This window comes from Procambarus clarkii, chromosome 42 (genome assembly GCF_040958095.1).
Source record: "Procambarus clarkii isolate CNS0578487 chromosome 42, FALCON_Pclarkii_2.0, whole genome shotgun sequence".
NCBI classification, from domain to species: Eukaryota; Metazoa; Arthropoda; class Malacostraca; order Decapoda; family Cambaridae; genus Procambarus; species Procambarus clarkii.
In genome coordinates this window covers 16,027,326-16,038,712 of record NC_091191.1, presented here as the reverse complement: position 1 = coordinate 16,038,712, position 11,387 = coordinate 16,027,326, and the positions used below count along the sequence as shown (strand labels likewise).

Genomic DNA, 11,387 nt, shown 5'->3' with positions numbered 1-11,387 from the left:
TTGAAGTCGGCTGTGCCCAACATCGTCTACACCGGAGAAACCGTCTTCATCACTGACCTCACTGCTACCACTCCATACCCTCTCGCCAGAGTCCACCTGGATTGTCCCTACGTGAACGGGGAAGTCCAAGTCGCCGTCAGGGAAAAGCCTTTTCCCATGCCTGGAGTGCAACTTCTCCTAGGCAACGACTTGGCAGAAGACCTGCAACCGACCAACCTGATCGTCATGGACAAACCCCAGGTGTGTAACTCTGTGCCAAGTAACCCTATTCTTGAGTATGTTCCAGCAGAGGTTCAAGAGAGTGATGAAGTTTCTCCTCCGGTTCTCGTGACCACCCGTGCACAAGCCGCACGTCCACAGCCAGCTGACTCTACTGCTACCGCTGTCCCTCAAGACCCTCAGAAACTACCCCCGCATCTGACCAAGTTGGAGTTCCGTAAGTTGCAGAGGGAAGATCTTACTTTAACACCATTGTTTTTCCAGGCTGAGACTCAACCCGACAGTATTCCTGGGTTCTTCCTAGAGAACGACTTGCTCTACCGCAGATCAACCCGTTCTCACACAAGACAGTACATATATGACTAGTGCTTAAAGTCAATATGTGGAATGTGATTTAGTACATATGTGATATATTCCCAGTTAACTTTTTTACCAAGGCTCAAACTCTTCCTCACGTACCAATTTACGTCTCACAGTACTCGTCCATCAACGTAGATAGCTGAATAGTCGTGATTGGTTCAATTATAACGAAAATTGTAGTTTTCAGGTCCCACATGGGTTGTGAAATTCACCTACTATTGTCCATGCTCTTATAATATTACAGATCAGCTACATCCTATTGAAGGCTCGTAGTTTTGTTTTGAGAAATATTAGTTGTTCTTAGTAAATTATAATAAGCACAATAAATTATTACATAGAATAAGTGCTTCACCAATCAATATTATATACTATAGTTTGTGCTTTAGAAATCTTTAAAGAATGTTTTGTAGGAACGCTAACAGAAAACGATGTTATGTTGGAATGTATATAGGGTAAACTACTGCAAACAGGATGGTATGGTGTGGATTATTGGAAACTATAGGATTAGGGTCCACTACCACCTGTTAGGTGGGTAAGGGGTCCAATAACACCCGCAGGATGAGTATGGGGGTCACATCCACCCACAGGAATGGTATGGGGATCACTTCCACCCACAGGAAGGGTATGGGATCCAATACCATCCACTGGATGTGTATTGCGTCCACTACCACCGACAGGATGGGTATGGGCTCACAACCACCCACAGGATAGGTATGGGGTCCAATACCACCCACAGGATGAGTATGGGGTCCACTATAACCCACAGGATGGGTATGGGGCTCCAACCACCCACAGAATAAGTATGGGGTACAATAACACCCACTGGATATGTATGGCATCCATTGCCCCCACAGGATGACTATAGGGTACAGTATCGCCCACAGGATTAGTATATAGGGTTCACTGCCGCCCACACAGTCGGTATGGAGTCCACCGCCACCCACAGGGTCGGTATGGGGTTCACTACCGCCCACTGGGTCGCTATGAAGTCAACTACCGTCCACAGGGTCGGTAGGGGTCCACTACCGCCCACAGGGTCGGCAGGGGGTCCACTGCCACCCACTGGGTCGGTAGGGGGTCCACTGCCGCCCACAGGATCGATAGGGGGTCCACTGCCGCCCACAGGGTCGATATGGGGGGGGTCCACTACCGCCCACAGGATCGATAGGGGGTCCACTGCCGCCCACAGGGTCGGTAGGGGGTCCACTGCCGCCCACACGTTCGGTAGGGGTCCACTGCCGCCCACAGGGTCGGTAGGGGGTCCACTGCCGCCCACAGGACCGATAGGGGGTCCACTGCCGCCCACAGGGTCGATAGGGGGTCCCTTACCGCCCACAGGGTCTCTATGAAGTCAACTACCGCCCATAGTGTTTGTATAGTGTCCACTATCGCCCATAGTGTTATTATGGGGTCCACTACCCCTCATAGGGTCGGTATGGGGGTCCATTACTACCCACAGGGTGTGTCTGGGGTCTATTTTGGCAATACTGCTTTTCCAATCTCATTTGTTGTTCAATGTAAAATATTTGTTGCTCGACTTGCAACAATTTATATATATATATATATAGTATAGTGCCTTTGCAATAATGTACCAATGTGTGTATTTTCATAACTCGTTTTAAATTGTTGAAAAATAAATAACTACATTGTGAATGCAAGTCAATGTTTACATGCTAAATCAGAGTTGCCAGATTCCGCTTAAAATAGCAAATTGTGCTTATTTTCAAAGCTTGAGAATTTAGCTTTAAAGTAGTTAAAAAACTACGAATTTCGCAATTTGCTATGTACTTTAGTGTACTATTTTAAAATAAGATTGGTTTTTAAGCTGCAAGTCATATGAATCTCAAAAAAAGTATATTATTAACAATCTTATCTCCATAGTTCACTAGTTTCTGTAAATCAGATCTGGTAACTGTAGGCCAAGTACTGGAAGACTCAAGACACAATGTGTTGAAGCTATTCTCTTTGAAGAAGTCATCTCGACAGGATCTTCCAGCTCCAGCTATAAAACTTCACCAAACATGGATCTACCTAGTACATCAAATGGTAAGGAATTACTAAACTGTACAAAGTTTTATGCTAGAACATTTGTTACAGAATTGTCCCTGTCAGGGACAATTCAGTCCCTATTCTATGTGTACTCCATCACATAGTGACGGAGTATGTGGGAATAATTTTGTTGACACTGTCCATTTTGTCAATTCTACAACAGCAGATAATATGAATTCCCAGAGATATTTGTAACTTGAGATACTTGGTTTGGTTTGGTTAAGTTAGGTTAGGTTAGCCTAACCCAGTAAATCCTCCCCGGCTAGAATATAAACCCCGGACAAAGTGCTCGTGAAATGCCAGGCATTTGCAAATATGAGGATGTGGTTGATTAGATTATATTCTTTTCTATATCATAGATGTTCAATATATGAAAAATATTTTAGACTTAAAAATGGACCCCTGAGGTACTCAACTTAACACATTTCTTCATATTCATTCCCATTTAGTATGACCTTTTGCTCTCTTTGTTTTAACTATTGTTTTGTGCACTTTACAATTTTTTTCATGAACCTGTAATTTCCTTGCTAGTCTTCCATGTGGTACCTTATTAAAGTCTTTAGCATAATCCATGTATACTACATCCACCGGAAACCCTTTATCTGAGTACCATGTTACCATGTCCCAAAAGTGAGGAGGTTTATAAGGTAGCATCTGTTTTTAAGAAGACCATGGTGTGTCGATTGAATAAGATTTTTCACTGAAAGATGGTAAATGATTCCCTCCCTTAGGATTTTCGCCATGAGCTTGCAGATGTGTTATACCTAGCTGATCGGACATTAGTTTTGTGCTTAACTCTTTCTGCTTTTTTTTTAAATACTGTAAGGGTGAAATTTTCATATTTCAAATCTCGGGGTACTATCCCTTGGTTCAGATATTTTGTGGAAAGTATTTTCAGCAGTATTCATAGTTCTTCTGTCAGTTTATTTTCCTTTATAATTAAGGTTTGTTTTCTTTTGTACCATAGAAAGTACCACAGAAAGGTGTTATAATGTTGTGTTAGCTTTTCTGTACAATTTTTCTTTTTTGTTTGTATAAAAGGCTATGCAATGAATTCAAATATTTACGCTACCAATCAATTTTTCAGATAGATCATCGGATTTTGACAGTATGCTGTACATACCAGATGTTCCAAAAATAACTACAGACAACAATAATGGTACTGTGTTTACTATTTTTATACTTTATATATAGGAAGACAAGTTCAATCAATGAGCATTTTAATATATCATCAAAATTTTCATACATTTCTTTCACTTTGTTACACTTGTAAAAACTTATTCTTAGCTATATTTATATAAATGTTAATACCACTGTTAAATGAACATATTGATTTGTGTCCTTATTAGTTATAGCTTATTTATGTTGACCCAGCACCTTACTAAAGGGATTACCTTAACTTGTGTCACTATCTCTCTAGGGGGCTCCAGGTAGGCAGTATAGGTAATGCCACTAACATGCATATCATTATGGGAAAGTCCATAATTTAACACATAATTATAAGTAGGTAATTTGTAGCAAATTTTAAGATTATTAATAGGTACATTGTAGCATAATTTTGCATAAGCATAATTTTCTTGTTTTGTTCTTGTACTTTTCCTTCGAACACTATTATTTTCTCTTCAGAATTTCACCGGAGAATAGCAGTGATGACTAGAGAACATCTTGAACGTGAGTACCAGAAAGCACGTGCTGCAATGATACAAAGAAATGAGTACTTGAAGAGACTCTTAAACGTGGAGGAACCAAACTCAATAAAGGTGACAAACAAGAAACAGAAAAAAGATAACATACAGGATGTATCACACATTAATTCAAAACAAAGACCAGCTGCACCCCAATCTGATGGTAATCTTCTATTATTTTTTTAACAATATTTCTACAGCTGTTATTTGTGTACTTTCCAATAATATTTGTTGCCTATTTTTAAGTGTATGCTAGACAATTATGGAGATTAAATTACTATAACACTGAACAACTTGGTAGCATAAAGTTAGTTATAGTAATATCTTGAGATTTGTCTGAAAATATTAATACTTGTATACAATTTGCAATTATGTACCATGCTTAAATCTTCAAATGTGCCACCCAGACATTCTGCCTGCTATACTTTCACCACCACACATTCAAAATGCGGGCTATTCTACTAGTGGCAGAACGTACACTCAAAGTTATTTGGCAGCTGGTGAAGAAACTTTGGAATCATTTGATGTTGGTATGTCCCAACATCATTTGTTGGTATTTAAATGAGGGTTTATTTAATGGACACACGTCATAAATATTATGTACCAAAATTGTGCTTAATGCCTATGAAATTTTGTTTAACATATTATACTAATCATTCCTTTCACTTACAAATTTTTCTTACTAATTTTTAATCCCATATTTCAAAGTACTTGCTGCAGAACTTGAACAAATTAAAGATTCTCAGCCAAGTGTTTCTGACTGGCAAAAAAGAAGAAAAAATGCAGAGATTAATTGGGGAGAAAGCAGGGCAATGCTGTTCGATTGGACATTGTCTGAGTTGGGTGTTCCAGATAAAGGTAAATTAAATATTGCTGTGTTCATTAAGGTTATACTGTATAATAAGCATCATATGCAAATTAATGACACTCTATTAATACATTTAGACTTCAGATTGTTTAAAATGTTAGGTATACAGTATTTAAAATTAGTATAAATAATTACCCCTTTTTTCATCAGGTAAAGTTTGTGTACAATGTACAAATTGTGAGGCAAGCATCAAATGTGAAGACTGTTTTGCATTTTTGTGTCACATTTGTGACCAAATGCAACATTTTCTCATGCCTTTCCACCACAGATTATATTGGAAAAATGGCTTTTATGAGCCATTAGACCCGACACAAACTGTGTGCCCTGAAGGAAATATCTTTCACTGGAGTAAGTATACGATACCTGTATAAAATCCGTACTTTGTTCCGAGATTACTTCTACTTCCCAATCCCAGTCTAGAGCTACGATTATCTTGGTATAACAAAATAAAATGAATAAATGTTTCATTTCAGTCATTACAACATTTGGAGAAGTCTTAAAGTTTAAACCTGACACTTGGTTTTATAGATTGATTTAATCGTCTGATTGTTTCTTTTCTGTGAATTTCTCGGTCATTATCTGGAGAATAATGTCAATATTTTGTACAATCAAGAAACAATGAAATATTCAGTCTGAAATTCTTTTCCATAAAACTCATTTTGTCAAACTGTCTTCCTTTTCTTTGTTACCAGAACCTGTTGTACCAGCCCAACCACCAAATTCTTGCCCCAACTGCACAGATTGCAAGTTTAAAATTTCAAGCTCCAGCAATCTCTGCATCTTCATCACTATAATGGGTAAATAAACTTTAAAATTTACCCTTTTATTTCCATTACCGGATATTCCTGAATCACAATACATTTTGAAATTTTTGTTGCTATAAATGTTAATTTTTACATCACTATTTTAGCAAGTCGCCACACCACTCAATGCACTGTATTTTAAACTACAGGAAGGTATGACCTCTATACTCCAATCTATACATGCCACTGTGGATATGAGCATCAACAACTAGGCAAGACCATGCACAAGTCTGGTTTCTATTCATCATTAGGAAAGAGCAGCACATTCTACAGCACCAGTCTGCTTGAATCATGGCACCATATCAAAAGAAATTGTCCCGGAACATCATTTCGGGCATTAGTCACTGCACTGGAATCCTTTGGTGCTTCTCGTGGGCGTGTATGTTTTGATACCGTTATTCTTAATATTTTCAGTTTTATATTTCAATACAAAAATTATCAAAATTTTGTAGTAATGTATATTCATTTATTAATAATTAGTTTTTAATTTTGTTCAAACACAAAATGGAATGTTTTTTTTGTTTATTTATCTTATGTCATAATATGCATTTTAAATGTCACCATCTAAAAAATTCTATTCCTAGATTGGACCCATTAATTATATAACTTCGAAGAGAGTGTTCTTCGAATGGCGATTCCAGCAATATGAGCTGAGAAAAATTAGAGGAGAAGCTGACAATGAGTGTCCTGCTTGTGATAAAACCCCTTTAGCAGTACATATTGATGGCAACAAGAAGCTGTATCGTTACAACAAAGTTGGGAGGTAATAAAATGTGCTTTACAGATACTTAATGTATAGTATTCTTTTGTTCTCTACACACACTATATTATAATGAATTATATTGTCTTCAAATTAATGTTCTTATAAATAAAGTATGCACATATAAATATACATTGTCATATGACATATTTTTTAACTGAGTATGTCTTTATAGTTTGCCTTTCAATTGCATCCATATCATCATTTTATTTATCTAACACCATGTAAATTTTTGTTTTATGTAAAATTTAGCAGTGCATCAGAATTCTTCATATAAAACATTTTTTGATACCCATTTACCCATTGTTTAATATTATAGTGGTTACAGACAATAAATAATTATTTCTGAATTATCATTGCAGAGGTATCAGAAACCCCTATTATTCTGATAGTATCTTCAGCAAAGATGAAGATGTTCAAGCTCATGTTGGCACTATTCAGAGCTTGAAAACTAAGGTGAGTTTTATTATATATTGAGAAACCTTCAATTTTACCTAATAACTGTTTGGCGACTATAACATATGGTGGCCATTTTTGTATTTTTTCATTATAGTTTATATATATTGAATAAGGAAATATAACCCATAGAAATTCTTATGTGCAACAACAATGCCTATCGCGCAAAATAATCTCTACCTTCTACCCGTCCTACATAATTATAATCATGCTCACCAACTGGGTATTTAGTTACTATAAATATTTTTGTTTAATAGAGTAAGCACACGTGTGGAGTGTCTACATGGAAAGCTGCTCAAAATAAGCCTCTTTCATTCCAAAGTTTGGATGAAACAGGAATCAGCATGGCCTCCTGTCGACATGGTATTATCCTCCACACCTTGAATATGTATCAAGGAGAGCTGTACAGTTATGCCCACTATTTGCAAATTATGTATTTCAAATACGTAAAGTTTATTTGTCAAGACATAATTTGCAAATATTGGCCATGGGCCTTAACTGTGGCTCAGAAACAATCACATTTTCACATTGGTCAAGCAAAGCCATTTTTAGGAGTCCTACATGCAAAAGGACATGCTTGGTATTGTCAGGTAAATAAAAATATAACATTACATTTATGTATACTAATTAAATTTAATGTAATGTATACATTACATTAAATATAATAAGTACAGTTTGTGTAAAAAAATTTAAGATTTCTGATTGTTTAAGATTAATGATATACGTATCATTTAATATAGTAGGAGGCTTTTAATTTTTGTACAATAATTTGAATTTTTTTTTACTGTATACTTTTATGTTAAAGGTATTGTATGGAGGGCGGTGGCAAGAAGGAAGTGGCATGACTTTAGGGGAAGAGGCAGAGCAAGTGTTTGCATACCTCTCACGATACAACTCTACAACTAAAAACATGCTGAAAGCTGGTATTTGTTTATATGGTTCATCTGATCAAGTTTTTTATTATTTTACCTGCCCTGTAATCAGTATAATGCGATTTGTATTCAGTATTCAATAAGTATCAACTCCCTCAAATAATCAATAAAAGAATGAAAACATATTGGTCAAACTTGAGTTGGTCGTGGTGAGTAAAGGTATGTTATGAAACTGTTATTAATCTATGCTCTTCAAGATGTTCATTGCTATAAATATTTTTCTCAGAAAGAACAGAAGAACTCACAGAGGGTGCAGTCTTTTGGAACCATCGAAAAATTGATGGACTGGCTCGTGCATTAGTTACTCGACTCAGAAAGGTACTAAAAATAATATATATTTATTTTATTTATTTGTATTTATTTTGAAACTTATTATAATGCATTTATATGTGAAAGGTATTATAATGCATTTATAGGTTAGTTATGTGTTCAGATCATGTACTACATATATTTTCCATTATAAATTAGCGACCATTTCCTTGAATTAACTGCTTGAACTTTTTCAATATATCAATAAGGTTAATTTGTATAAAGTATATAGTATTTAATTAACCTAAATGTATGATTCCGAGATATATCAAATGTGTTCACAGAGAAATCACAGTATCGTGATATATCACGGGAACTGTGATGAGGGTTTGAACCCCATGCACTGAGTGCTCTCAGATGCATGCTCTAGTTCACTACGCCACGACATGGTCAGATGAATTGCAACTTGGAGTACTACTGCACCCACAAGGATCCCAAGGCTTCCACTGAAGCCAAACCAGGTTTCACACAATTCCCCCATGAACTCGGTCTCTGTCATTCAGTAGTTCTGCCTTTGATGCCCCCATTTCAATGTCTTTCTCCATGTATTGATATATCACAATAATATGAATTCTATGTGTATTGAAAGGGCCATCAGAGGTAAAACTACTGGAGGACACAGACCAAGTACATGGGAAACTGCATGCACAACCGCCCATGGAATGGGTATGGGGGTGCATAATTAACAAAAATTGAATTGTGGGTTCATTAGTACCCTAGGTTGCAATTCTTTTGACCATGTTGTGGCGCATTCAACTACAGCAAGCATCTGGGAATGCCAAGCCCATAGGTTCGAACCACTCATCATGGTTAATGTGATTTGTTCATTAAATTTATTATATTTTCAAATAGGCCAGAGAGACGGAAATAACAGTTTCAAATGAGATCGACAAACTTGATGTTCAAAAGTCATTGATTCAAGAATGGCGATCTTTAAAACTTTAACTTTACTTTAAAACTTTCAGCCAAAAAACTTTATTTGCAGCATCCAGTAAAATGCGCTCTTCACTCCGGCACAGAAATGAGTGTGATAGGAAAAAGCTTCAAGGCTTCATAAAAATCTACAATAGTGAAAACTCTGAAATTCTCAGTGAAAAGGATGCAATAGAAGGTATCCTGCCATGGCACAATTTATTGCCTCATCATAGCCAAAATGGTATGTAACTACATCTCATTTTATCAGGGGTTACAATTCGGCCTTATCAAGATAACTAACATTTAGCATGCATAATGGATAAGCTTTACTTATTTTTGAAGTAAAATATCATCACTACTGTTTGTAAAATAGGTGCAGTATCATAATCCGTAGGTTTTTATCAGGTTGATACTGCACAATAAACTATGTATAGTATGTATAATGCAAGTACCTAAACTGTAATTACATTAAATTGAGTTGTAGTTTACTTGCAGTAAATATAATTTTCCTCTTTTATTAGTGTCCCTTGCTCAAAAAAAGAAGGCAGTAGAAGATGTGGAGCTTCAAAAAGATCCAGAGAAGAGCAACAACACACTGTTCAAGAAATGCTGCATTATCTCGCATATTACAAGAATAAGAGAGAGATTTTAACCGAACATACTGAAGAGTTGTTATGTGGAATTTTTCCTTCATATCTAAGCAAGGTAAGCTAACAGCCTAAATGTGTGTTGCAATTCAGTTCTTCATAAACATTTATCCAGCAGAATTTTATACTTGAGTAAAGTCTTGCTATTTACAACTTTGACAGGTAGACAATTCCATGGTTTTCATATACTGTACTGGTGTGTTTTACATATATTTGAACTTTTACCGAAAACTTTATTTATTTATTCTAATTTCTTTAGTATTTTCAGGGAAATTTGTAAATGTCTTAAACCCCATTAAATAGTCTATATATTACAGGATCCTAACAAGTACACTATTGAAGAGAAGCACCTATCAACCAAAAATAAGAGTGGAATCTTGGCTCTTTTGAAGCAAGGGCAAAAGTTGTGTTCTGACAAGCTGAGTGATGCAAAGCGTTTATTTGGATACCAGGAAGAGGATGTTGATGTTTCCGAGCCCTACCTGGAGCTTTGTGACAGTGAAGATGATGATGATGAAGATGAAGAATTACTACTAAACTGATGATACAAAAGTTAAGTATAATAAATTTTACCTGATTTCTCTTGCTAATTTCTCTTACTTAATTTCTCTAATTTCTAATTATCCTAGCCCTAAGATTACTACTGGCCTCCATTGCCTTGCCTGCACTTTGTTTCCCCCTTAACCATATCACTCATTCTTACAGGTGTGAGACAGAGAGGTACAAGATCATCCAAGAGGAACAACACCTGAAGCACCCAACATTTGGGTGTTTTAATTAATAAAAACGCCCTTCATGGCTTCACTCATCCTGGCTGGTTTAATTAAAAAAACCTAACCTAAACCTAATATATATACCTCTAGAGTCAAGGGAGTTAAGTTTTAGGCTGCACAATGAAACTGCTATTGACAATTTTATAACTGCTGCTGATAATGTCTGTCCTGTGACTTTTTTGTAAGCATAACCAAAAGGCTTAACAATCCCTTGCTTACAAAGGGAATACTTAAACCCATTAATAAAAAACATGACCTTGAGAAGAAGTATAGGTTAGGAATTGTCTCCAAAGAATTCTCATGCTCTTCAACAGGTCACTTGAACTCCAAACCTTTCCAGTTATCCTAAAAAAAGCGAGTTACCCCTGTACACAAATGTGGTGATCTCACAGATGTTAACAATTACAGACCTATATCAATCCTGCCTAACTTGTCAACATTTTTTGAAAAGCTACTTGAACTTGAACTCCAAACCTTTCCAGTTATCCTAAAAAAGCGAGTTACCCCTGTACACAAATGTGGTGATCTCACAGATGTTAACAACTACAGACCTATATCAATCCTGCCTAACTTGTCAACATTTTTTGAAAAACTAATCTACAAGCAGTTTT

At 36.4% G+C, this 11,387-nt stretch overlaps 1 long non-coding RNA gene across 1 annotated transcript; it reads left to right on the top strand.

Annotated features, from left to right (window-relative positions):
* Positions 1-9,253: 9,253 nt before the first annotated feature.
* Positions 9,254-10,473, top strand: LOC138373389 (uncharacterized). Its single transcript, XR_011231165.1, has 3 exons — positions 9,254-9,597; positions 9,878-10,061; positions 10,321-10,473. It is a non-coding gene; the product is annotated as an uncharacterized lncRNA (long non-coding RNA).
* Positions 10,474-11,387: the final 914 nt, after the last annotated feature.